This window comes from Lathamus discolor, chromosome 5 (genome assembly GCF_037157495.1).
Source record: "Lathamus discolor isolate bLatDis1 chromosome 5, bLatDis1.hap1, whole genome shotgun sequence".
NCBI classification, from domain to species: Eukaryota; Metazoa; Chordata; class Aves; order Psittaciformes; family Psittacidae; genus Lathamus; species Lathamus discolor.
Window position 1 is genome coordinate 59,671,833 of NC_088888.1, and position 23,228 is coordinate 59,695,060.

The window sequence follows — 23,228 nt, forward strand, 5'->3', positions numbered from 1 at the left end:
AATGACTGCTGCTGCTCAACCCAGGACAGCCATCAATGTGATTTATCTCTGATCTCGTCACTCCAGTCATTCTATTGCTTCACAGTGAAATATCACCCCTAGAAACTTTTAGCCACACTTTTTAGATCTGTGGAGTTTTAAGAGCTGATGAAGGATAGTACTATTTGGCCTCCATGCTGCCTGTTTGTCAGATGTGTCTTCTTGTTAAAGTTCCCTTGGCACCTTTCTGGTCAAGGAAGACTGTTAATCCTTTTAGCTTGCTTAAATTCCAGTTCAGGGAGCTCCATTCTGTCTATATCAACTCCCTTTCCCCACTTTAATAATGTTTTGATAATTTGTTTTTGTGTTCCTCATATGAATGGTCAAAGTTCTTATTGTGATATTTTGTAATTCTTCTGAAAATGAACCATATAATAATAAGTTGAGGGGAAAATGGTGTAAGTGAATTCAAATTCAAGACTTTAAAGTCTTGAAATTATTAGTTTGCAAAATATGCAGGGATTAAAACACTATGTAAACATGGGGTCATTATCACACTTATTTCAGAAAATATAAAAAGAGTGGGAATTGCTTCATTAGTTCAATTCACATGAGCTGTTAATGGAAATGCAGAGCAATTTCAAGCATGTGCATAATGAAAATTAAATAATGTACTCACAAGAATGACGCCCTATTATCGTGTAAAAAGGATGTATAGGTAATACAATTAGGCACAGTAACAGCAACCTGATGTTTAGTAAATTTTAAGAAGGCATAAACGAGTGTGGATAAAACAGCAAATCACACTCAGAAATGTATTCTGAAAATTTGTAGTTTCCTTTTTCTATTAAACAAAAATCAGGAATATTCTCAGAATCCAAAGAATTATGACTCTATTTCACCTTTGTTTTCTGTCTTTTGTGCAGTGCTTTTTGGTTCAGTTTGCATGAACTCCTATTCTTCTTCTCTTCTTTGATTTACTAGGGAGTACAGAGTGATCTCACATGAAACTAACACGATTTGGGTAATTCCATAATCGTGTGGCTATTGTCCTATATACAAAGTTGTTTAGTAATTCCAACACTGTATTTATTGATTCTTACACTTACTATTGTGAAGATTGTTAAAGTTAATCCATGTCTTTCTTTAAATTCCAGGTAAATTGTATAATAAGGTTTATTATCAAGGAAACAGAGTTCAGGAGTGGGTTTAGGATTTTTTTCATTTTGCAGAAGGTCTTCAGAAGGATTATTTGCCGTGACTTTTTAAAGTAATTGCCCTACATTTATAGGACGAATTTCACAATGACTTCTCTATCTTCAATTTCTAAACCAAACAATTCTAGCAGTTCTGGAGAAAGTACTGTCAGTTCCTCAACTCACTGATGTTCAGTTGCAAGCCATGTACCTTTATTCAGATTTGCAAATTAAGTGATTCCAGAATAGAAGACTTGCATCTTGTGGCTCCTTTATCCAAAACAGCAGAGGGCAGGACATGGAATTGGGATAAAAGCCCATTTTCCATGCGTCGTAATACAAACAATTGTATATTCCTGAAAGTGTTTCGGGAATGACAGTAATTGAGGCACACTGAAACAGAACAGAGTGAATCTATAACATAAACAATGAGAAAGTGTAGCTGGGAGATAGCCTTGGCCACCCAAGGGTGCAGGAGCAGCAGAAACTCTGATATAATTGCCTGTGAAAAAATCTGAAATCACTCAGGTAAACCTTTGCTGGCTGTTGTCACTACGGACTCTTTAATCAGTTATTGTCAAAGGCCCATCTATATAGGCTGAGTTGAGAAAGTCATGGTGAAAACAACAGCACCACATTTATTTCCAGACATTTTGCACAAGCTCATTTTCCAATGCAAATTTACATACCTACATTTTCTTTTTGGTTTTCACTTTCCCAGATGTCTTGGCTGTGAAATCTGGCTGGCTAAAATAAGCTCCAGGAAACCTAACACTTGCTGAAGGAAAAACCTTCTCAAAAATCTGTAAAGCTTTTTCAAACACCATCAGTAAACCTCATTTAAATCACTTTTTCTAGAAAACAGAACAGCTTTGCTGTTTATCCTCCTTTTCTACACTGACAAGTATCTTCCAGTAAGTACATTATGCCACCAGTCTGATAGATGTAGAATTAACCATAGCAGTGATTCTATTTGTAATCTTGGTATTCAAATATTAGAGACGGCCATAAAATTACAGTTCTTCATTTGACTTTATGTTAACTAAATGTTAACTTTTAACATTAAATCCATATGTCTGACTTAAACACTAAATTGTTCTCCCTTGAGCATTTATAATGTGGATACAGCTTTTACACTAGTACAACATCTCATGGTCGTAATTTTTTATATGAATGCCCAAAAGAAGGGAAAAAGGCTTTCAGTGGTATTGAATTTGTGTGCTAGGAAAGGATGTGGAAAAAAAAAAAAAAAAAGGAATTAAAAGTAGCAATCAAGCTAAGTCAGTCTTAGTATCTCAGTAACACTGACTTTTTTCTGTTCTTCCGTATGAATATATAGACCTTGAAAAACACATTCCCACAAATTATTAACAGATAAATGCACAGCAAGGGACCTTTTTCTTTTCTGTTTTAGATGGTTGTAAGTGTAAGATCCCAATTCATATGTAGACTGCACCTTTTTACCAGTTAGAAGATATCTGATTGCATTAACAGCTCTTTCACACTGGGTCCTTATCCTACATCCTATAGCAGTACACAATGAAGGAGCAGAAAAGCACATAGCAGCTTTGCAGCTTGTGACTCTGGGATTTTATCCACTGTCTGCTGGAGTCTTGTTTACATACAAAGGTTAAAACAAATGAAGCAGTCTAACACAAATCCGACTATAGCAATATTGACAGTGATTCAAGATTCTGGTTACTAATTTTTTTTATAGAAGTCCTGCTCTGCTTTTCATTTGATTTATTTATTTGATTGGTTTATGCTGTTCCTCTCTAGTTCAGTAATTTAGACAATCAGTTTTATATTTCAAGTAACTTCTATGTAAAGGAACAGTACCTGAATTTTTTAAAAGCTCCTTAAATTTCTTAACATCAGTCCATGACTCAGTATTTGGGAAACAGCTGACAGTGTTAGCAGACTAACTCCTTTTACTTTATCTCACTCTTAAAAATAAACAAATGCAGTCTGCCCTGATGCATATCCTTTAACATTTGGTTCAGCTTTTCACACAGGGGAAAAAGGATCAAATATTTTTACGGAAAAGATTGAACTCTCTTACACACTGCAGACTCAAAAACCTTTGATGAAAACTAGCAGATAAGGATTTGCTATTTCATTCCAATACTTTAATATTAAAGGGTCTAATTATGTAAATCTTTTATCCAGAAATATCAACAAGCCCAAGTTGAAACATGTTTCTATTAAGAAAAAAGCTAGTTTTTGAAATACACAGTTTAAAGGAATATTGCTGCAGATTTTATATAAGCTTCTAGCTACATATATATATATTAAAGAAGTAATGTTTAAAATATGGAAACAACAAATGAAGCAATATATGCAAATTATGAATTGGTTTGTAAGAATTTTTAAATTAAATAATTAAGTCTTTCCCTTCATTCTGCTTTCCATAATTTACTGAATGTCTGCATACATGCAAATGAAAATGTAACGTTTTCAGTGACTGTCCTGGGTTTAGCAGTAGCAGTCAGTTTTTCTCCTTAGTAGCTGGTGCAGTGCTGTGTTTTGACTTTCAGCCTGGGAACAGAGCTGATAACACTGATGTTTTTAGTTGTTGCTAAGTAATGTTTACCCTGAGTAAGGACTTTGTGAGTCTCATGCTCTGCCAAGTATGAAGGGAGGCCAGGAGGAAGCAGAGACAGGACACCTGACCCAAGCTAGCCAAAGGGGTATTCCATACCACATCACGGTCATGCCCAGGATGTAACTGGGAGTTACCCAGAAGGACACGGGCTTGCTTCAGGGGGGTCGAACTCGTTCGGCGGTGGTATTGTATTCTCTTCCCTTGTTATTTTCTCTTATCACTATTATCATTGGTGGTAGCAGTAGTGATTTGTGTTACACCTTAGTTACTGGGCTGTTCTTATCTCAGCCCCTGGGAGTTACATTCTCTTGATTCTCTTCCCCATCCCTCTGGGAGCGGGGGGGAGGGGTGGTGGGGGGGAAGGAAAGAAAGAGGGAGAAAAGGGATGGGGAGTGAGTGAAGGAGCTGTGTGGCTCAGTTTGAACCACGACAGTGACAAATGCAAAGCATTGTCCTAAAATAACCTGATGATATATTAATATGTACCTTACCTTTTGAAAAGTGAATGCTCTACGCTACAAGGAGAAAAAATGGCCATTGACATTCTAATCTATATTAGTAGGTTCTGTGGGTAATATGCAATGTGATGCTGAGACCAAATAACCAGTAAGCACAATGGGTAAGCATTATATGAACCTTCAGCATTACAGAGAAGTGTTCTGACATTTGAAGTATCTTGCAGAAAATGGACCATATCTGTTGAGAAGGTAAGCCAGCTTTACGTAGAATTTCAGATGTATAACATAAACTTCTTAATAATAGTAGATAAACAGGAAGGACAGACCAATAAGATAGTTTAATATTGTGGAAAATGCATTGCACACAGTGAGGTACGTATGATGGGAAAGTGAAGAGCTTTCTACTCTGAAGTTGAAGTCAATAAAGCATAAAGATTTTCTGTCATACAGCAGATTTTTCAATATAGAGCATACTTTATACGATATTTATATACACAATATTTTGTATATAAACTTTAATTTTTATAAATGTCAGTCATTTGCATTTGAGATGAGCTTCTCCTGTCTTGGCTGAGCAGGTTAGTTCATGAATATAAAACCTCGGAAGTGTTGCTACAGTTCTCTTATACCTTGGTGTATTGCCGTTTAAATTCATTTTCAAGTGCTCTGCCCTGTGGTACTGACTACTTATTGAAAAGAAAAAGTCACATAGTCTTTGAGCTCTTTTAAAGGAAAGAGATTTCTTGTTTGTATGCTATTCTCTGATGGCCCACTCTGTTTTGTTAAGGTGACTGATGTGTGCCTACAGTTTGTACTTAAAGTAAGTAAGTTTTTGCAAACCCACAGAAGGGCTCATTAGCTTCCTGGTAGAAAAGATTAACATTAAAAATTAGTAATTTGAAATGAAATCCATAATTCTTTGAAATAAATAGTAGCTTCCATTGATGTGAGCTGAGTAAGGTCTTCAAGCTTCTTAGGAAAAATTCCTGGGCTAATCTTTCACTTTGGGCATGATCTGTCAGTGTACTATTTCTTTCTATAAATGAGCTTTGGAGCACAATGTCTTTGTACTGAAATATGAAACACAGACACACTGTGGACTAACAGGGTTTAAAATCCTTCAATTTCTTACTCTCACCAAAGTATGCCAGTATTATATTCCTATCTGGAACAGAACAACTAGAAGCAATGGTGACTGGACATCTTTAGCAAGTAAATTGATGTCCTGGGTTAAGCAGTAGCAGTCATTTTTCTCCTTCTTAGTAGCTGGTGCAGTGCTGTGGTTTTGACTTTCAGCCTGGGAACAGCACTGATAACACCGATGTTTTTAGTTGTTGCTCAGTAATGTTTACTCTGACCAAGGACTTCCTGAGTCTCATGCTCTGCCAGGGAGGAGGGGAAGCCAAGGAAGAAGTGGAGACAGGACACCTGACCCAAGCTAGCCAAAGAGGTATTCCATACCACAGCACGTCATGCCCAGTATATAAACTGGGGGAAGTTACCCAGAAGGTCTAGATCACTGCTTGGGTCGGGCTGGGTATCGTTTGGCGGGTGGTGAGCGGTTTTATTCTCTTCCTTTGTTATTTCTCTTATCATCATTATTATTGGTGGTAGCAGTAGTGGTTTTGTGTTATACTTTAGTTACTGGACTGTTCTTATCTCAACCCGTGGGAATTACATTCTTTTGATTCTCCTCCCCATCCCTCCAGGAGTGGGGGGAGGAAGGGGAGGAGTGAGTGAGTGGTTGCATGGTTCTGTGTTGCTGGCTGGGCTTAGACCACGACAGTTCTTTTTGACCACAACGTGGGGCACAAATCGGTCCTCTGGTTTTGCTGCAGTGGTTATCACTGTGGTTGGAGTGGCTGCATTATCTGTTGTCGGGTTTTGGGTTGCTGCTGTACTTGTTGCTGGGGTTTGTAGCTGCTGTGTTTGGAGCTGGAGTAGCTGCACTGTCTGTTGATCTCACAGTTCCAGCATGTCGTACCTTACTTACAGCCAGTATTTGCTGTATTAGTGTTTATTGACTGGGGGCCTTGGGCTAAGGTTCTTGTTTCATTGTACCTTATTTTAATGACTTGTAATACAATAGAATCATTGATCATGAAACTGATCTGGCCTGTGTTCCCAGTGCAACCTTGGTGTGTTGGCTGGGAATCGAAGCCAGATCAACTGCTTGGAAAGCAGCTGTGCTCATCATTATGCCACCAATGCAAGCAGTAGCAGCCATTTTTCTCCTTCTTAGTAGCTGGTGCAGTGCTGTGTTTTGGACTTTCAGAACTGTTCCCAGGATGAAAGTCAAAAACACAGCACAGCATCAGCTACTAAGAAGGAGAAAAATGACTGCTACTGCTTAACCCAGGACAATTGATGATCTGGGTTTTTTTAACATTTAAAAAATTTGGCAGGAATTCCCTCAGGATAGGCCTATACAATCTTACTAGCATGAACATTGACTGATAACCTCGGGTCCCCTTTCCAAAATCCTGAGATTAAAACTTTCTTTCCTTGTTCTCTAGACTAGAAGAATGTTATCCATTTCCCAATCTCTCCCCCCATATAACCAGCCTGTGTGACAGAAGAGGTAGACTTGCTATGATACTTAATTTATATTTTATGGTACCTGGGTAATAGATTAATAGAATTTTCCTGGAAATAAATCAGGATATTTCAACACATTCCCTAACTAGTCAAATTTAATCTCCTGGCAGCTTGGATTGTATAGCCTTTGACTTAGTTTAATATCAGAAGGCCCTGTAATCTTCACAGAAACATGTAAGTGCCAGGTCTGACTTATGATCTATACCTGTGATATAGACTTCTAAATCCTGTGTTGGTTCCAAAACAGATGGCTCACTCTTTTCACTCTTGCTCCTTCCAACACTCATGCAGAACATTCATTTACTTGAATGAAGAGTCCTCTTAAGACTTAATTCTCCCCAGCTGTAGATTTTGAAGTTTAATGAAGAGAGGGATTATAGTCAAGATAGATCCAGTTAGAAAACTCATAACTTTTTTCACCTTATGCAATAATGTGAAAACCCTGTGATACAGTGAAGGCAATTTTAGGAGGAGAAAGAAATATTCTATGTGGAGCAAACAATTCAAAATAAACAGGCAAATGGTTCCTACGGTACAAGTTTCTTTCTAGATATTTTTTTTCAACATCTTTCAAGTTTAATATTTATTCCTGTTTTACCACTAACTTACTTTTGTACTTGTCCAAACAAAAATCTTTGTTGAATGTCAATAGTTTGGTCAACAGCAAGCATTTTTTAAATATGTATCTATTTATCATATAAATGTTGGCAATAAGAATAATAAACATAACAGTTCTCTAAACTTTTTTTAGATTTATTCTTGCAAAACAACTCAGGTTTATGAATTATAAATTCATTTCTTGGGCTTATTTATATTATTGGTACCTATGATAAAACCAACATGCAGATTTCTTGCTGACTATTCTTAGGAGTTGATGGCTGTTTTATAGAAATTATTGTCTTAAATACATATACTCAGTTACATTGTATCTTCAGTTATAATCAAATAACTCTGACTAGCCAGCAACTATAGTAAAAGGAGATGCATGAATGAGAACAAAGAAAACATCTAGTCCTCGGCAGCCAGAAAGCAAAATTTGTTATGGAAAGACATATGATACATGATCTGCACTCTGACTTTCAGACTTTTGAGAATAAAAGGTTTAATTTTATGAAATGCAGAGCATTACAGCTGTGTTTACACAAACTATGTTGACAACAAATGATCACCTGGGTTATTAATTTCTTGTTGTTTAATGTCATGTTTTATCATACACAAATGTGACAGTCTAATTGTAATGGAAAGTGAAGTTAAACTGTTTTCAGGAGAATTCTTAGAAATAGACTATGAGTGTGGATTGAGTACAAATATGGAGCAGAAGCTTTGCTAAGCTTGGAAAAAAAATATTACCTACTTCCACAGTCAATTAGTTCTCATTTTAAGTGTTTCCATTTTTTGCATATTTGCAGCTTCCCTTACTCGTAGCTTGTAACTCACTGGTTACAAGCATTTGAAGTTTTGCAACAAGAGCTTGCAAAAAGCAGGCTTCCAGAAAATAAGTACGAATTACACTGTTTCCACTGGGAATGAGAGCACTATGACCATTCAGTGTTCACAAAAGCTTTGCAACACTGGGACTTCAAATTGACGCCAAATATTCTTGTGCAATCTTCCAGTCAAGAAACAGAAAAATTTATTGAACCAACAGTAAATATCTTTATATTTACTTCCATCCATTCTGTCCTGTAGAACTCAAAATGCAAAAGGAATTATCTTGCACGCATTCAGTTGGTAGCTTTAGGAAACTGTGATTTATTTGCAGATATCATGTTAGCCTAAAAGCACGTTACACATGTCAAATGAATTATTAATTGTAAACTACTCACCTCTGCAAACCCAATATCCAGTTAAAGAGGAAATATTTTTCCAAATGCGTCAACAATTCACAGACACAAAACTTAGAGTCTATTCTCACCGCTAATCAGGACTCATTAATGCTAGGTTAAAAATGGTAAATGAGATTTGTAAAATTATAGGTTTAATAATAAGTATGATATTATTATGGGTGGTTTTTATCTTAATTGGTTTTGAAAATTAATTGGGTGGTAACAAGAGCTGGCAAAAGCATTTAATTTAAATCAGACAATTAAAAGTCCCAGAAGACTTGTGGCTGTGATAATATTAACCAATGTTTAAAAGATTAAATTTTAGTTTCAGAACCCAAGTAATTTTTTAATATGCAGGTGAATCATTATCTTCTGCTAGTACCTAGCCTAATGCACGCTGTCAATAGGTGATTTGATGTTCATCCTCATTACTAAATTCCTTATTCTGAATTTCATTCTATTTTGTGAGTTTCGTGCACTATTTAATTTTATAGCTATCATTATTAAAACAAAAATAAAATAAAGACAGCATATCAAACGATTTTAACATTAAATATTTCATCAATAGCATAGCATGATTTTCACATCAAATCTTATAAACCATTGTCCTGGGTTTACCAGGAGCCGTTTTGCTCCTTCTTAGTAACTGGTGCAAGCTCTGTGTTTTGACTTCCAGCCTGGGCAGAGAGCTGATAATACCGATTGTTTTTGGTTGTTGCTAAGTGGTGTTTATTCTGGCCAAGGACTCTGTGAGTCTCATGCTCTGCTGGGGACGAGGGAGGCCGGGAGGAAGCGGGGACAGGACACCTGACCCAAACTAGCCAAGGAGGTATTCCATACCATAGCACGTCATGCCCGGAGGGGGAACTGGAAGTTACCCGGAAGGGGCAGGCTCTCGCTCTTCGGGGGGGTCGAACTCGTTCGGCGGTGGTATCATATTCTCTTGTTATTTTCTCTTATCAATATTATCATTGGTGGTAGCAGCAGTGATTTGTGTTATACCTTAGTTACTGGGCTGTTCTTATCTCAACCCGTGGGAGTTACATTCTCCTGATTTTCCTCCCCATCCCTCCGGGAGTGGGGAGGGTCGGGGGGGGGGGGGGGTGAGTGGACAACCTGTGTGGATTGGTTTAAACTATGACAGTTCTTTTTGGCACCCAACGTGGGGCACGAAGGGTTGGAGGAGGTATCGGTCGGTGCTTGGCTGGGGGGAGTGGGGTGAGTTATTGGTCGGCTGGTGTTGAGGTGTTGTATTCTTTCCTCTTGTTATTTCCTTTAGCACTATTATTATTGGTGGTAGCAGTAGTGATTTGTGTTATACCTTAGTTACTAAACTGTTGTTATCTCAACCCGTGGGAGTTGCATTCTTTTTGATTCTCCTCTCCGTCCCTCCAGAAGCAGGGGGAGGGCAAGAAGTGGGGGAGTGAGTAAAAGAGGTTTGTGGTTGGGTTTAAACCACAACAACCATTAAAAACTTTCTATTGTTTCCTGAATTTGACATTTTGGGGGAAGATTTTTCAGAATATCAGTGAAAGAGTGTTTTCCTTTATTTTGAAAGCTATTGCATTTATAATAGGCTTTGTATTGCTCATTTTGGAAATGCAACTTGTTGTCAGCTTTATACATATTCAGTGATGTATAAATGTGATTGTTGTTACTGGTTTTTGAAATCTGAGAATGTTATTATCAGTAAATACTCAGCTGTTACGTTTGTGGTAGTAGTAGATAAGCTGCAGCACTGACCATAGAGAGTTTCACAATGATAACGTTAAGTAGTTTGGAGTCAAGTAGTGTTGCAACCTGAGAAAGCAGAGCCTTTTCAGAAGATGGGCAAAATAGTGTACACTATTTTTGTTTTATAATTTACTGAATATGCCCCAGCCCAGATACAGTTTTTGACTTCCTGAATAAAAAATACTGTGCTGCAGTCATATGAGTTGGCATACATAACAAACATGAAAGTGTATACATATTGCCTGAATTATAATATTGATGAAGTTTAGATCTGTGTTAGCAATACATAAAATCAGACTTCTATGTTTTTTTGCATTATATCAAAAGCTGTCTAGCTACGTACTTGGACAGCAGTTAAATAAATCATGCTCAGAGGATCTGTTTATACCTAACCAGACAATTAACATGATCAAATACAGGTAATTCTTTCTGTAAGAACTTTCAGGATCTGATCAAATGACTGTGTGGAGAACCAAGAGGACTGGGCTAGTGTAAAGTATACCCATGGCTACTTTTTTCACAAGTTCTGCTAGAAGAAACAATGCCCACCTTTTGTGTGTCTGACACTAATATAGCTGTATCAGAGGACAGAGTGTTTCCTAGCTTCTTCAGCATCTAAAGAAACTTGAATGCACATCTGGCACATCAAGAATATTGTCTTAGTTATTTTTTTATGGAGATTAATGAGTAGAGCTTTAATCCACCCTAGCAAAACAAGGCCATGGTGTAACCAAGGAGGTGAGAAACAATGGAGTAAAAAGGCAGCTAAAGATGAAGACAAAATATGTTGGAAAGCTCTGATCTGGATACCTCTCCACACTCCAACACCCCAATTGTTTTTTAGGTACTTCATATTATGCTGTGACAACATAGGTCTTAAAAATACAGGCACAAGATGGCTCCAGGATTATACGCAGAGATCAGAAAAGGCTCACTGTTGGGCACTGAAGGAATGCAACCTACTGTAAAGAGTAGAACTGGCATTAAGATATAAGAAAGACAAAAATGAAAATGTATTCAGCATAGATAAATCTTCCTAAATGTGGTGAAAACACAAATGAGTTAATAAGAGGTATGAGAGACAGCTACAGCTCCTACAAGAATATCAACAAAGGAAAAACAGAGACAAATTACTCTGTCTTTTCTCCCCTGGTTAAGAGTGCCACTCATAACTAATGCCATTGCTTATCTGCTGGATCCACCCTTAAATCTTACATAGCTCTGCTTTTTGATTTGCCATTTACCACATTTTGCTACTGCAAACTCAGCTTCCACATGTAAAGGATTATCTTTTACTGTATCATTTGATTATGTAAACTGGAATTTTAAAGAGTAAGTGCATCTGTGTGTTTCAAACCTCAGCCTTCCTACATCACAAGGTGATAGATAATGCAGCAATGAGTCAGAGCAAATGACACAGCAACAGATAACTGCTGCATAAGACATTCCTGAGGAACAGAACATGTATTTTCCAAAATTACCTCTTCAGATTTCCATTGGTGTTGTCCTGGAGTCCCAGGAATGGTACTTAACTCTGAGAAATAAATCCAATATCAGTAAACTCATGATTATACTAATGGATAACCATCATCAGAATATTTAGAAATCCAAAAATGAAAAAAACTGGCAACATGCAAGTCTGCACTACGTAGTGGGCCTCCCAGTGGAATATATAATATGTGGGTGGGGGAACAAAACTAAAACCACACACCAGGTACTAAGCAGTTATTTGTGCCCAAGCAGAAATACAGGTTGGACAGAGAATGGGATTGAAAGCACCCCTAAAGAGAGGGACTTGGGGGTGCTGGTTGACAAGAAGCTCAACATGAGCTGGCTTCAGTGTGCGCTCATAGCCCAGAAAGCCAACTGTATCCTGGGCTGCATCAAAAGGAGCATGACCAGCAGTTCTAGGGAGCTGATCCTCTTCCTCTACTCTGCTCTTGTAAGACTCCACCTGGAGTACTGGGTTCAGCTTGGGGCACTCAAAACAAGAGGGACTTGGACCTGTTGGAGAGGAGGGCCATGAAGATAATCAGAGGGCTGGAGCACCTCTTCTATGAAGACAGTCTGAGGAAGCTGGTCCTGTTCAACCTGGAGAAGGCGGCAAGGACAGCTTACAGTGAGATGGGGAAAGAACAAGAAAGACAGAATGAAGAATAGTTTGTTGTATATAGAATGAACCTTTTGCTTGTAACTAGGAGATCTGGACCCCAGGTGGACTCTATAACAATGATAAGGAAGAACTTTTCTGTTAATGCTTACAGAAAACAGTTAGAACCAACTGAGGAGCTGGCAAACAGACAACAAGGCTGGCCGACTCCAAAGTTCAGCCAAAGGACAAAGTGATGAAGAGGAATACGATGAAGAAAAGACCACCAGGGGCCCCAAAGTCCACTACCACATTTTAGTGCACATGCACGAAGAATTTTCTAGAAGTATGATGTAATGTATAAGTAGCTTAATGAATATGTATGCAATGTAATGAATATGTACGATTAATTGCAATATAATCATGGCTTGTTTGGTGCTCGAGTGAGACATTCAGAGGAGTTATCTCATGTGTCTCCCGGTACCGCAAGAAAGAATACTTACTTGACAACTTAAACTTTGTTGTTGAGTTCTTAGAGTTTTTCTACAAATCAACAGCAACCTTCTAGTACCTAAAGAGGCCTACAAGAAATCTGGAGAGGGACTTTTTACAAGGGCATGTAGTAACAGGACAAGGAGCAGTGTCTTTAAACTGAAAGAGAATAGATTTAGATTAAATATTAGGAAAAAAACTTCGCTATGAGGGTGGTGAGAACCCTGGGACAGGTTTCCCAGAGAAGCTGTGGCTGACCCATCACTGGCAGTGTTCAAGGCCAGGCTGGACAGGGCTTTGAGCAACCTGTCCTAGTGAAAGGTGTCTCTGCCCATGGCAGTGGGTTTGGAACTGGATGATCTTTAAGGTCCCCTTCAACCCAAATAATTTTATGATGATTCATTTTCCCTTATGATTGCTCTGCTTCAAAACCATTGGTGGTTTGTTTCTTTGAGAAGTGTCTTCTGAACTGAATAAATGTCATTTAATTTTGTCTTTAATTGTAGAGTTCATTCTAATTTATTTAATGTTATTAAAAATTCATGTTGTGCATATCTAATTACATAATTTTTGACCAAACAGTCCTGAAGAGTGTTTCTTCTAAAGACACAATTTGCATAGTTTATTCATATGGAAAATACCCTTACTTCTGAAAAAAAGGAATTAAATCCAAATCACAAAGAAAGAAAGAAGGAAACAATAAATGTAAATGATGAAGGTTTTATATTTCAGCCAGTATTCTAAGTTTTGAGTTTAGAGTAAGTCTCAGAAATGTTAGAATGGGTGAGCTTTTGTGAATTCATGATTATGAATTCACTATGAGTGTTTGTTTGCAAGCCCCCACAACCTTTCAGTGAAAGCTATGACAAGGTATTTATGTCTAAAGAAATCTAAAATCCTTCTGAGAATCCTTGAGCAGCCCATAAATCTCATAAAAAATATTGGTGTGGTATTTAGAAGAGTCTGAATAATTTTATGCTTTAATGTCTTTTTGTGGTGATGATGCTTTGTTTTGGTTTGGTTTGGTTTTCCTTTCTTGTTTGTTTGGTTTAATTTTTGTGGGGTGTTTGTTGTTTTGGGGTTTTTTTGGGTTTTTTGGTTTTTTTTTTTTTTTTTTTTGAGATTACAGCTTCCCTCTTTCTCTCTCTCATTATCAAACAGGGTTTAGACTTCTCTAATTTTGTGCCAGGCAGTTCCTGAAATATTTTCAGATTATCCTGATGAAAAACCCTCATTGAAAAGGTGATTTACCTCTTCTGCATTCTTTCTGAATAATATCTGAACCCTTTGTGGTGAGTTGAGAATAACTGAGATTATTGAAATGAAAAAAAAAAAACAAATCCGTTCTGCTGCAAATTTATATACCCAAAATGTCAGTAAAGAAGAAAATATGCCACATTTCAATGCATCTGGTTCATTTACTACCTTTCTGTCTCATGCATGCCATTCAATTATTAGATATGCTTATTTATTTTACCCATTGCTGTTTATTTTTCCTTTTTTTTTTTTTGCCATCTTTTACCAGAACAGCTTTAAATCAGCACCATAGACAGAGCTCCAGCTCTAACTGTGTTGCCACCCACCGATTTTGTGAGTGGTGGAACAAGACTGGCTTCCTAACAGTATCTTGATTCTTTCACTAAGAACAAAGCACAGATGCAGTGTGAGGCAGTAACATGCTTATTGGAAGTTTGTTTCCTAAGGAAAAGTTAGAACTTAACTTTTAAAACACAAAAAAATTACCTCTGTAATTAAAAAAAAAAAAAATTAAAAACAATCCAGAAAACAAAAGGGAGTTATGAAGTTTCTCTTTTTTTTTGATTGAAAAATTAATTGAATAGCAGGATATTCAATCAGCTTATCAAATTCATGATGATTCCTGCTTTTAAAAAGGTAGAGAAGGAAGATAAAGATGGGTCATTCACTGCCCAGGTAAACTGAGCCTCTGAATAGTTAAAAAAAAAAAAAAAAAAAAAAAGTTATGCTGCTTTTGCCTGTGGTAGAGTTAAATTTCTTCTTATAGCTAGGATGAGGCTATGCTTTGAAATTTTTCTGGAAACAGTGGTGAGTGAGTGTGTGGTTATCAGCTGTTGGCTGAGGTAAAGCTAAAACTGTCCTGTTGTGCATCCAGTGTGGGTCTGGAAGGGTTTGAGATAATAACAGATAGAACAGAGTGTATTAGAAGCAATTTAGCTCTGTCAACAGTTGTGGGTCACGGTATTTATTCATCTGTTCTCCATATTATTTTATCTGATCTGTGCCACACACTTTTTATTTTTGTGGTACATGTTAAAGATCTGTCTTGGTTTTTGTAGTTCACCCTGTTCTGTAGTGATTAGTGATCTTTTGTTTGAGAGACTTGTTATTGAAACACTGACCTTGAGCTTAATCTCATATCTGTATATCATATATCTCTGTACTGAAGCCATTACTGTACTTCAGGTACTATATAATTGAGACAATTAACAACTATACTTCATCTAGGATTTTTTTGTAGAGTAAAAGCAGAATGGCACTTTTCTACCTTATTTTGTGATGTTTTCTCCCTTGTTACAATGACTTCTTGGTATACAATACTTCTGTTGGTATTTGTTAGGAATATTGCTTTGATTTTGTCTAAGCTTAAGAAGCAGTTGAAGAATATGTCTCAGGCTCCATCAGAATATGATCATTGTGCAGGTTATATATATGTCAAACAAGCTCCATAATCAAACAAGCTAAGTGGCAAAAGCCTTTTTGGTATAGACCACAATGGCTGAAATGCCATTATAGTGAAGCCTGGCAGACTGATTATATCACACTACCATGAACACGTCATGAGAAGCAGCATGTGCTTACAATGGTGGAAGCAACTAGTGAATGGCTGGAAACATGCACTGTACCTCATGCCACTGCCCAGAATACTATCTGTCTTGGGCCATGGTGACATGACGCCTCTGAAATAATTGAATCAGACCATGGAATTCATTTCACAAGCAATCTCATAAATGCTTTCACCAAAGAGCATGACATTGACTGGGTGTATCACGTCCCCTACCATGCACCAGCCTTGTGGAAAATTGAATGATACAATTGACTGTTAAAAACTACACTTAGAACAATGTGTGATGGGACTTTCCAACATTGGGATACACATTTAACAGAAGCCACTTGGCCAGTAAATACTAGAGGAGGATCTGCCAGTCAGCCTAGCCCTGACCAAACAAAAGTCCAGCACAATTTGGAAGGAGGTAAGATCCCTAAAGTATATATAAGGAACTTGTTGGGAAAAACAGTCTAGGTTATTTCTTCCTTAGAATAGGGTGAACCTATTAATGGGACTTTTTTTTTTGCTCAAGGACATGCGTGCACATAGTGAGTAACTCAGAAGAATGTGGGAGTCCAATGCATACCACAAAGTGATTTAATTCTGGATGAAAATAATCCACTATTTGAGTTGCATGTTATGGGCATTACTATTGCAGGAACCCCTTGTTGCTGGCCAGGTAAGGAGCAAAGGAAGTTGTTCATTACAGTGTTAAACGCTATAATCCGGCTGGGCTATTGGATAGTGTGGGACCTGAGCATGACGTAAATGATATAGAGTAAGGGGTGGCGGGGAGAATGTGCTGGTTTTGGCTGTGGTAGAGTTGATTTTCTTCATAGCAGCAAGTATGTGGCTTTTTTTTGGATTTATGCGGGAAACAGTGTTGAAAATTCAGAGACATTTTAGTTCCTGCTGAGCAGCGCTTACATTCAGTCAAGACCTTTTCTGCTCCTCACATCACCCCAGAAGTAAGGAGGCTGGGAATGCACAAAAAGTTGGGAGGGAACAGAGCTGGGACAGCTAACTCTAACTGATCCAAAGGGTATTCCATATCATATGATGTCATACTCAGCAGTAAACTAGGGGTGAGGCTGTCTAAGGGGGCTACTGCTTGTGGACTGGCTGGACATCAGTCAGTTGGTGGTAAGCAATTGTTGTCATTTGTATTATTGTCTCTCTTGAGTTGTAGTTCTCTTTCTTTGTTATTTTTCTCTTCATTACAATTTATAATTTTTGTTGTTGTTATTATTATTTCAATTATTAAAATGTTCTTATCTTGACCCACAATTTTTATCACTTTTACCCTTTGAATCTCTTTCTCCCATCCTGCTGGGGGTAAGACTGTGTGAGCGGTTGTGTAGTGATTAATTACCAGCAGGGGTTAAACCATGACAATCCTAAAAGGAGGTTCAAAGATTCATGAATCAATACATGATGGAACTCTTAATCATGCCTGAATGATTGAATGAGGTAGAACATGAACTTGGATCCTTGGATCTCATGATTTATTCCTGGATCACTAAATGCCTATTATGAGTTACCTTGTGACCATACTCCTAACTTTTCAATAATTTTTTTCAAAAGATAGAGTGAAAAAACAAACCAAAATAACCCAAATGTGAAAACAGTGTGTTAAAAATGGAAAATAACCCTAACACTGATATTTTATGTTCAAAGATGAATGTTTTTGTCCAATCCATTTTATTGCTAAACCTTCCACGATTATGGATGTGTTTGTTTACAGAGATGCACACAGCTCTGCACATTTAGACGATTCTAACATGAAAGTCATGGAAATTGCTTATGTATTTCTGAGGCCACAGGACTGTCAGAGATTTCAGCTCTGTCTTTTTCTGAAAAGTGCATGTCAAAAACTCAGGTATGTTTTAACCAAAGATTAGTTACAAAGTAGATCATTTAGAACAGAGGAAACTGAGAGTGAATAAGACATAACAGAACAATAGTCTTCCACTTCTCCCTGCCTACTATGTCTTGTCTATCAGGCTTGGTCTCACTCCAATAATTCCAGGCTGCAATAAACCCCACACTCATCTTCTGTTTCCCTAGGGAAAAACTACCTCTTTTTGTTACTTCTCAGGCCTGGCGTTTCAGATGTCTTTTAGTCTGTTATACCTTTACTGTTTTTTTCTCCTTGACTGTTATCTTTCTGCTCCATCATTTGATTTTCCAGGAAACTCCTGTTTCCAGGTAACACCAGTCTGAACTGCTATTTCAGTTCCTTCCTTGTCCAAGAATTTACCAGCTAGCAGAAGACAAAGAGTAATCATCTTTCTTACAAACCACCTCCACCTTTCTGAAGGACCATAGCACGGGTAAGAGACAAACCCAAAACCTGTCCATCATGCATCTCATCTTTTGTCTTTTCATGAATCAGATTTTACACATATTGCCATGACTGCACAAGCCTTGTTGTGCACACATGCACATGTTTGGAGCATCATTCTTCTGGCTTTTTTTTTTTTCATTTCTACCCAATTAATCTGAAAAGACAGAAAAAAAACCAGAATGTTATTCAAAATGCCTCATATTTCAAAAGTAAATTTCAAGCTATATGTGAATGAAATGTTATTGTTTTGCAAGTGCTGTCAAAAGATTTTAACCTAATTTTATCAACAGTAGTAAAAACATTGACAGGTTCTTTAAGGATGTCCCTGGAAAGTGATGAAAACTTTATTCAGTATTTCATCATATGTTAATGACAAAAAGTGCAGAGAATCTCTCACCTTATCATCTTTCCCACATTTAGTAATATTACATACCTGTGTACACCTTCACCAGGCCACTGATAAAACACACAGGACTACTTTAAAGACTGTAACCACTAGTGTTAAAGGAAAACCCAATTCTCACTCAAAACTTGTCTAAAGCTTTGTAAAAAAATAATTTTAAGATTTTTATATTTTATAATAAAACATTAAATTTTATAACAAAATATTATCTTCTTGAAATATGAAAATGCTTTCTTCATCTCTACAATTCTTTATTCCATGAATAAATGCTATTATTGAACAACAATATTTATTATTTTTATTTAATAAAAAAAAGCTAATTTAGTAGAGTCAAGAAGTAGTTTTGCTAAAAGATGCTGTTCACTATATGTCTCATAGCAAAAGTTCATACTATGACTCTTGGGACACTGTCCAAGAGACCTAATATTCTCCTATTGACCAGACACACATCTTATATATGCTTTAATTATTAGTGAAGATGTCTGTTCCCTGTAAACGCAGACCATAAGAAATAGTGATGACATTTTGCCCATATGTATGCAGGTATGTATTTAATTTAGGCAAAATCAGGAAAGAAATTACTGTGGGGAATTGCCATGAATAACCTATGTGGGTTTATGCATCCTTAAAAGCCTAAATGGTTGAAGTGTATGTCAGAAAAGATAGATATAAACTTACCAGGCTTTGCCGGAGTTAGACCAGGAAGACAACCTGTGCAAACTGTACTAATTTATCACATTTTATAAGCTTTTCCTAAGCCTAAATGAAATGACACTTTCAGGGTTAACAGCATCAACTCACTAGTGTCTCTGAGCTGGAAAGGAAGTCAGGAGGGAATCAAAGTCAGAAAACTTACATCTAAACTAAAGAGTTAGGTCTAGCTACTTTTTCCTTCTCTATGAGAAAGATTCATAACCATCTGATGGCTGCTTCAAATAACTGTCACTGTGGCACTGAAGTTTTCAACGCCTCTTGAAGTGAAGTTGGAGATGATAGCCCTCCTGATCCCACTCAGCTGTCAAAAGAGTTAGCTGTACCATGATGGGCTGAAGGAGAGGAGACCAGATGGAAAATAGACTAGATGGAAAATACTTTGGACACCAGGTAAGAAATACAAAATAGTTATTATGTTTACCAATATTTTAATGTAATAAATCCAACCAAAATGTACCTCTAATAACTCCTTGACAAATTTTCCTTTTCCAATGATAAAAACTGTCTTCTTCAAATACCTCTTGGTACAAAATGAAAGAATAAAGAAGGCTGCTTTTGTGAATGACTTAATCATGGAACAGTTTTCAAAATCAAGTACTCTGATGTGTTATGCTTGAACAATCAATAAGTTAACTTATATGTTTAGCTTTTCTGAAATCAGTTTACAGTTTACTTGTAGGCTCAGTACTGAAAACTAGATCTCAACTTGTATGCAATATATATTGTGTGATCAGTTTCGGTAATAATATTTTTAAAAGAACCCAAATTGGTTGTGGATACCTTAATATTTAGCTAATTCTAAATAAGGTTTTGGAATTCTTTCAGAAATAAATATGGAAGATTGTTTTTTTCACAGATATTGTCATATATTCTTTCCTGTTGACTATGCTATCAGATAGAACAGTAATAGTATAACTAAAAAGTTCTAAAAGTATTTACTGGAAAGGCATTCTCAACACTTATTTAGACATTACATTTCTTGCAAAGCAACTTAATTACCTTTTTTATTATACATTTGTGGTTTCCATAAATGCCAGCAAATCAGGTCATACAAACATGGATACTTATTCAGTTTCTTTTGCAATGCAATTTCTGAAGCTGAAATAGTTTTCTAATATAAGACTTCCTGAGTCTTGTTCCTAGCACAACAAATTAACCAACAAAGTCTTAAAGTCTTAATTTCTAAATTTAAGTTCTGCATATCCTGGTAATAGTTTTGACGATTTAATAAAAAAAAGACTGTGCACTATCATCCTTCTGAAAAACACATACAAGTAAATCCCTATGAATGCATTCTTTGCTTTAATGGTTAGTTCATGCAAATTTAACTGTCCTAGATGGAATGTTTTAATTTCTGTTTCTGCCTCTGGACAAACACAAATGCTAAATGCAGTTTTACTGAGAGCATCTCAATCACTGTATGCACCATGAGGATGTAGCAGATCTCAGCATTTTACTGAAAAATTAAAGCATGCACTTTTGCATTTACTTAACCCTGCTTTTTTTGAGGACTTCAACTTTTCCCTTAGCTTGAAGTACAATCTTAGGAAACAATGAGGCCATTACTTTTTGTTTCTTGTCTACTGATTATCTATGAGCAATCGAAAAGATCTGTAGAAGAAACACAATGATGCTGCAATAGGAAGGAATTTCTCTGATTTTTTTTCTATCAAACACTGTATACTTTTTTCCTCCAAGCATCTGTAAGATCTCGTGCTTTTTCTGTATCTCTCAGATACACTGAGTTTTTCAGCTCACAAGCAGGTTGACCTCATCTCCTTTCCTGCTCCTAGATCAGTGTTATTCTTTGTATAGTTACAGTTGAGCTTGTCTTGAATACTTGGTTGATTAAAGTGCTTTTTACGTTGCAGAACTGAGTCCAAAACCAGAGGAGTTGGCTGAGAATGGTATTTCCAGGCAAAGCTGTAACTCTTCAGTGTCTGGGGGATGAGATTCTTCAGTGATAAGATTTGTACAAAGAACTCTGTATTGTTAAATATTATTGCTGATTTCTTATGATCTCCAATAAGTGATTGAAGAACACAATTCTTTATTTTTTTTTAGAATATAAATTATTCTGTATGATGGTGAAATAAACAATACACATGAATCTCCCTAGTTAGTATAATGCTTATGTCTACACATCTTTCAAATAAATCATGGATTCAAAATTCAGATGCAAAATAAAGAATGTTGAGAGCACCATGCAGATTTGAATCTACCCCTGGGTGAACTAGCATACATAATCCAGTGAATGGATTGCATCCATCTATTAAAGATTCATCCTATAAATGTGCAAAGAGGTTAGACTCCAAAAGAAAGCAGAGCTGTCTGCAGCAGCGCTGTCTGCAGCAATTTCTAACATCTAAATGCAGAGGCAGAGCTGACCACTACAGAATTTTCTTGAAGGTTTCTGAAGCTACCTGAGGATTGTGTTACATCCCCCCCCCCAAGGAATGTAGATCATACTTAATACATATCATGTGTTATTTTCTCTCTGATCATTAGAATGCCTTAAGCTACTGAAGTGTGAGCAGCTAATGCAGTTCAGTTTTTTCCCAGGTTTAACTAACTACTCCCAAGCAGCATCCTTCTAAAACATGAGACAAAGACCAGAGCGGAGGGCCACTTGCTGAGCAATGTGCCTTTCTTTTAAAGCTGCTCTTTGCTGCTCACATTGGCACTATTTCAAGCTACCTAAACTACCTCCAAGCAAGTTCAGTTGGATACTGGGTGTGATCTGGTCAATGGACTGTGTGCCTGTGCAAAGGCTGACTTAATTGCCTCAAACACTGTTTTGCTGGAATGGAGCTATACTGCACTGCATCGTACTGCATTGGCACATTAGTGGCTGTGTGATATAATCTGTTTTTCATTGCACATTGACCTATGTACTATAGTCCATTAAAATATCACAGAGCTTCATCTTTCTTTTCCTGTGAAAAACACTTTGATTAAATTCATTGACCAATGAAAAGTCATCAGCTTTTATAGCGCTTGAGAACTTACTGAATTCTTGGAAAGTCATTTTTGTTTGTTTCAGTGAACTGAAACAAATACTTAGCTTTAGGTATACTTTTTAACACTATGCTAAATAAAGACGAATTTCACATCCTTTTTTAGATGTTAACAAAGTGCATTCTCAAAACCTACCTTTGTGTTCCAAACAGGTCAAACCTAACAAATACTGAACAGCCATTCATGATAGCAGTTTTTACTAAACTTTCAGAAATTTGAGTATATAGAAAAATAATTATATTTGAAGATTTGTATACTAAACAATTCAAGATTTAATTCAATTATCAGCTGCTTATGAGGAACAACTTTTGCTGAAAAAGATTTAGTGGAAATTATTTGGCAAATATATTTGTTTCATCAATGTAAGGCAGTTGCAGTTCAGCAAAAAAAGAAAAGCTGGTTATAGTTTTGCCATTTTTGATCTTGAGTTTCAGCATGATTTTCCTTTGTTATTCGAAGTTCAGCTAAAGCCTTGGTCTATTAACATGAATACACTAAAAAATATATGTATTTCAGGAAGTTTCATTTCAAACTCCTGGAAGAAAAATGGAGAGCCAATATATAGATTTCTGTAATGCACATTGAGTAGCAAATCATGCTCCACACTGTCACAACATATTTAATTTACACATCCAAAATTTGTCCTTAGTTCATTAATCTTTTTAACTTCTTTGCACTCAATAACAAAGGTTAGGTATGGAGATGTGAATTTTTTTTTTTAGTTTAAATTAAGCATCTCCAGTGGGATAGGTGCTTCTTGAGGGCAATCACCTTACAGTGAAGCAACTACCTTCTGGGCAAGTCAGGCAAGAAGAAGCATTATAGAAAAGGTAAAGGAAAACCCTTCTCAAAGAAAAAGGGACCAACTGCACATTAAAAAGGAACCATATAAAACACAAGAAATATTGCAACTAAAATAACATGATATAAACAAGTATGTTCTATTAAACTATGAAGAATGTA

The 23,228-nt window shown here is 36.7% G+C and overlaps 1 long non-coding RNA gene across 4 annotated transcripts; it reads left to right on the forward strand.

Annotated features, from left to right (window-relative positions):
* The first annotated feature begins 10,305 nt into the window (after positions 1–10,305).
* LOC136015287 (uncharacterized) lies at positions 10,306–21,369 on the forward strand. 4 transcript variants are annotated; one of them, XR_010613140.1, is made up of 7 exons: positions 10,306–12,831; positions 14,139–14,219; positions 16,316–16,462; positions 17,528–17,662; positions 17,975–18,116; positions 19,441–19,637; positions 21,119–21,369. It is a non-coding gene; the product is annotated as an uncharacterized LOC136015287 (long non-coding RNA). The 4 variants fall into 4 exon arrangements; XR_010613139.1 differs by lacking the exon at positions 10,306–12,831 and having other exon boundaries at positions 13,527–14,219; XR_010613142.1 differs by lacking the exon at positions 10,306–12,831 and having other exon boundaries at positions 13,527–14,219; positions 19,493–19,637.
* Positions 21,370–23,228: the final 1,859 nt, after the last annotated feature.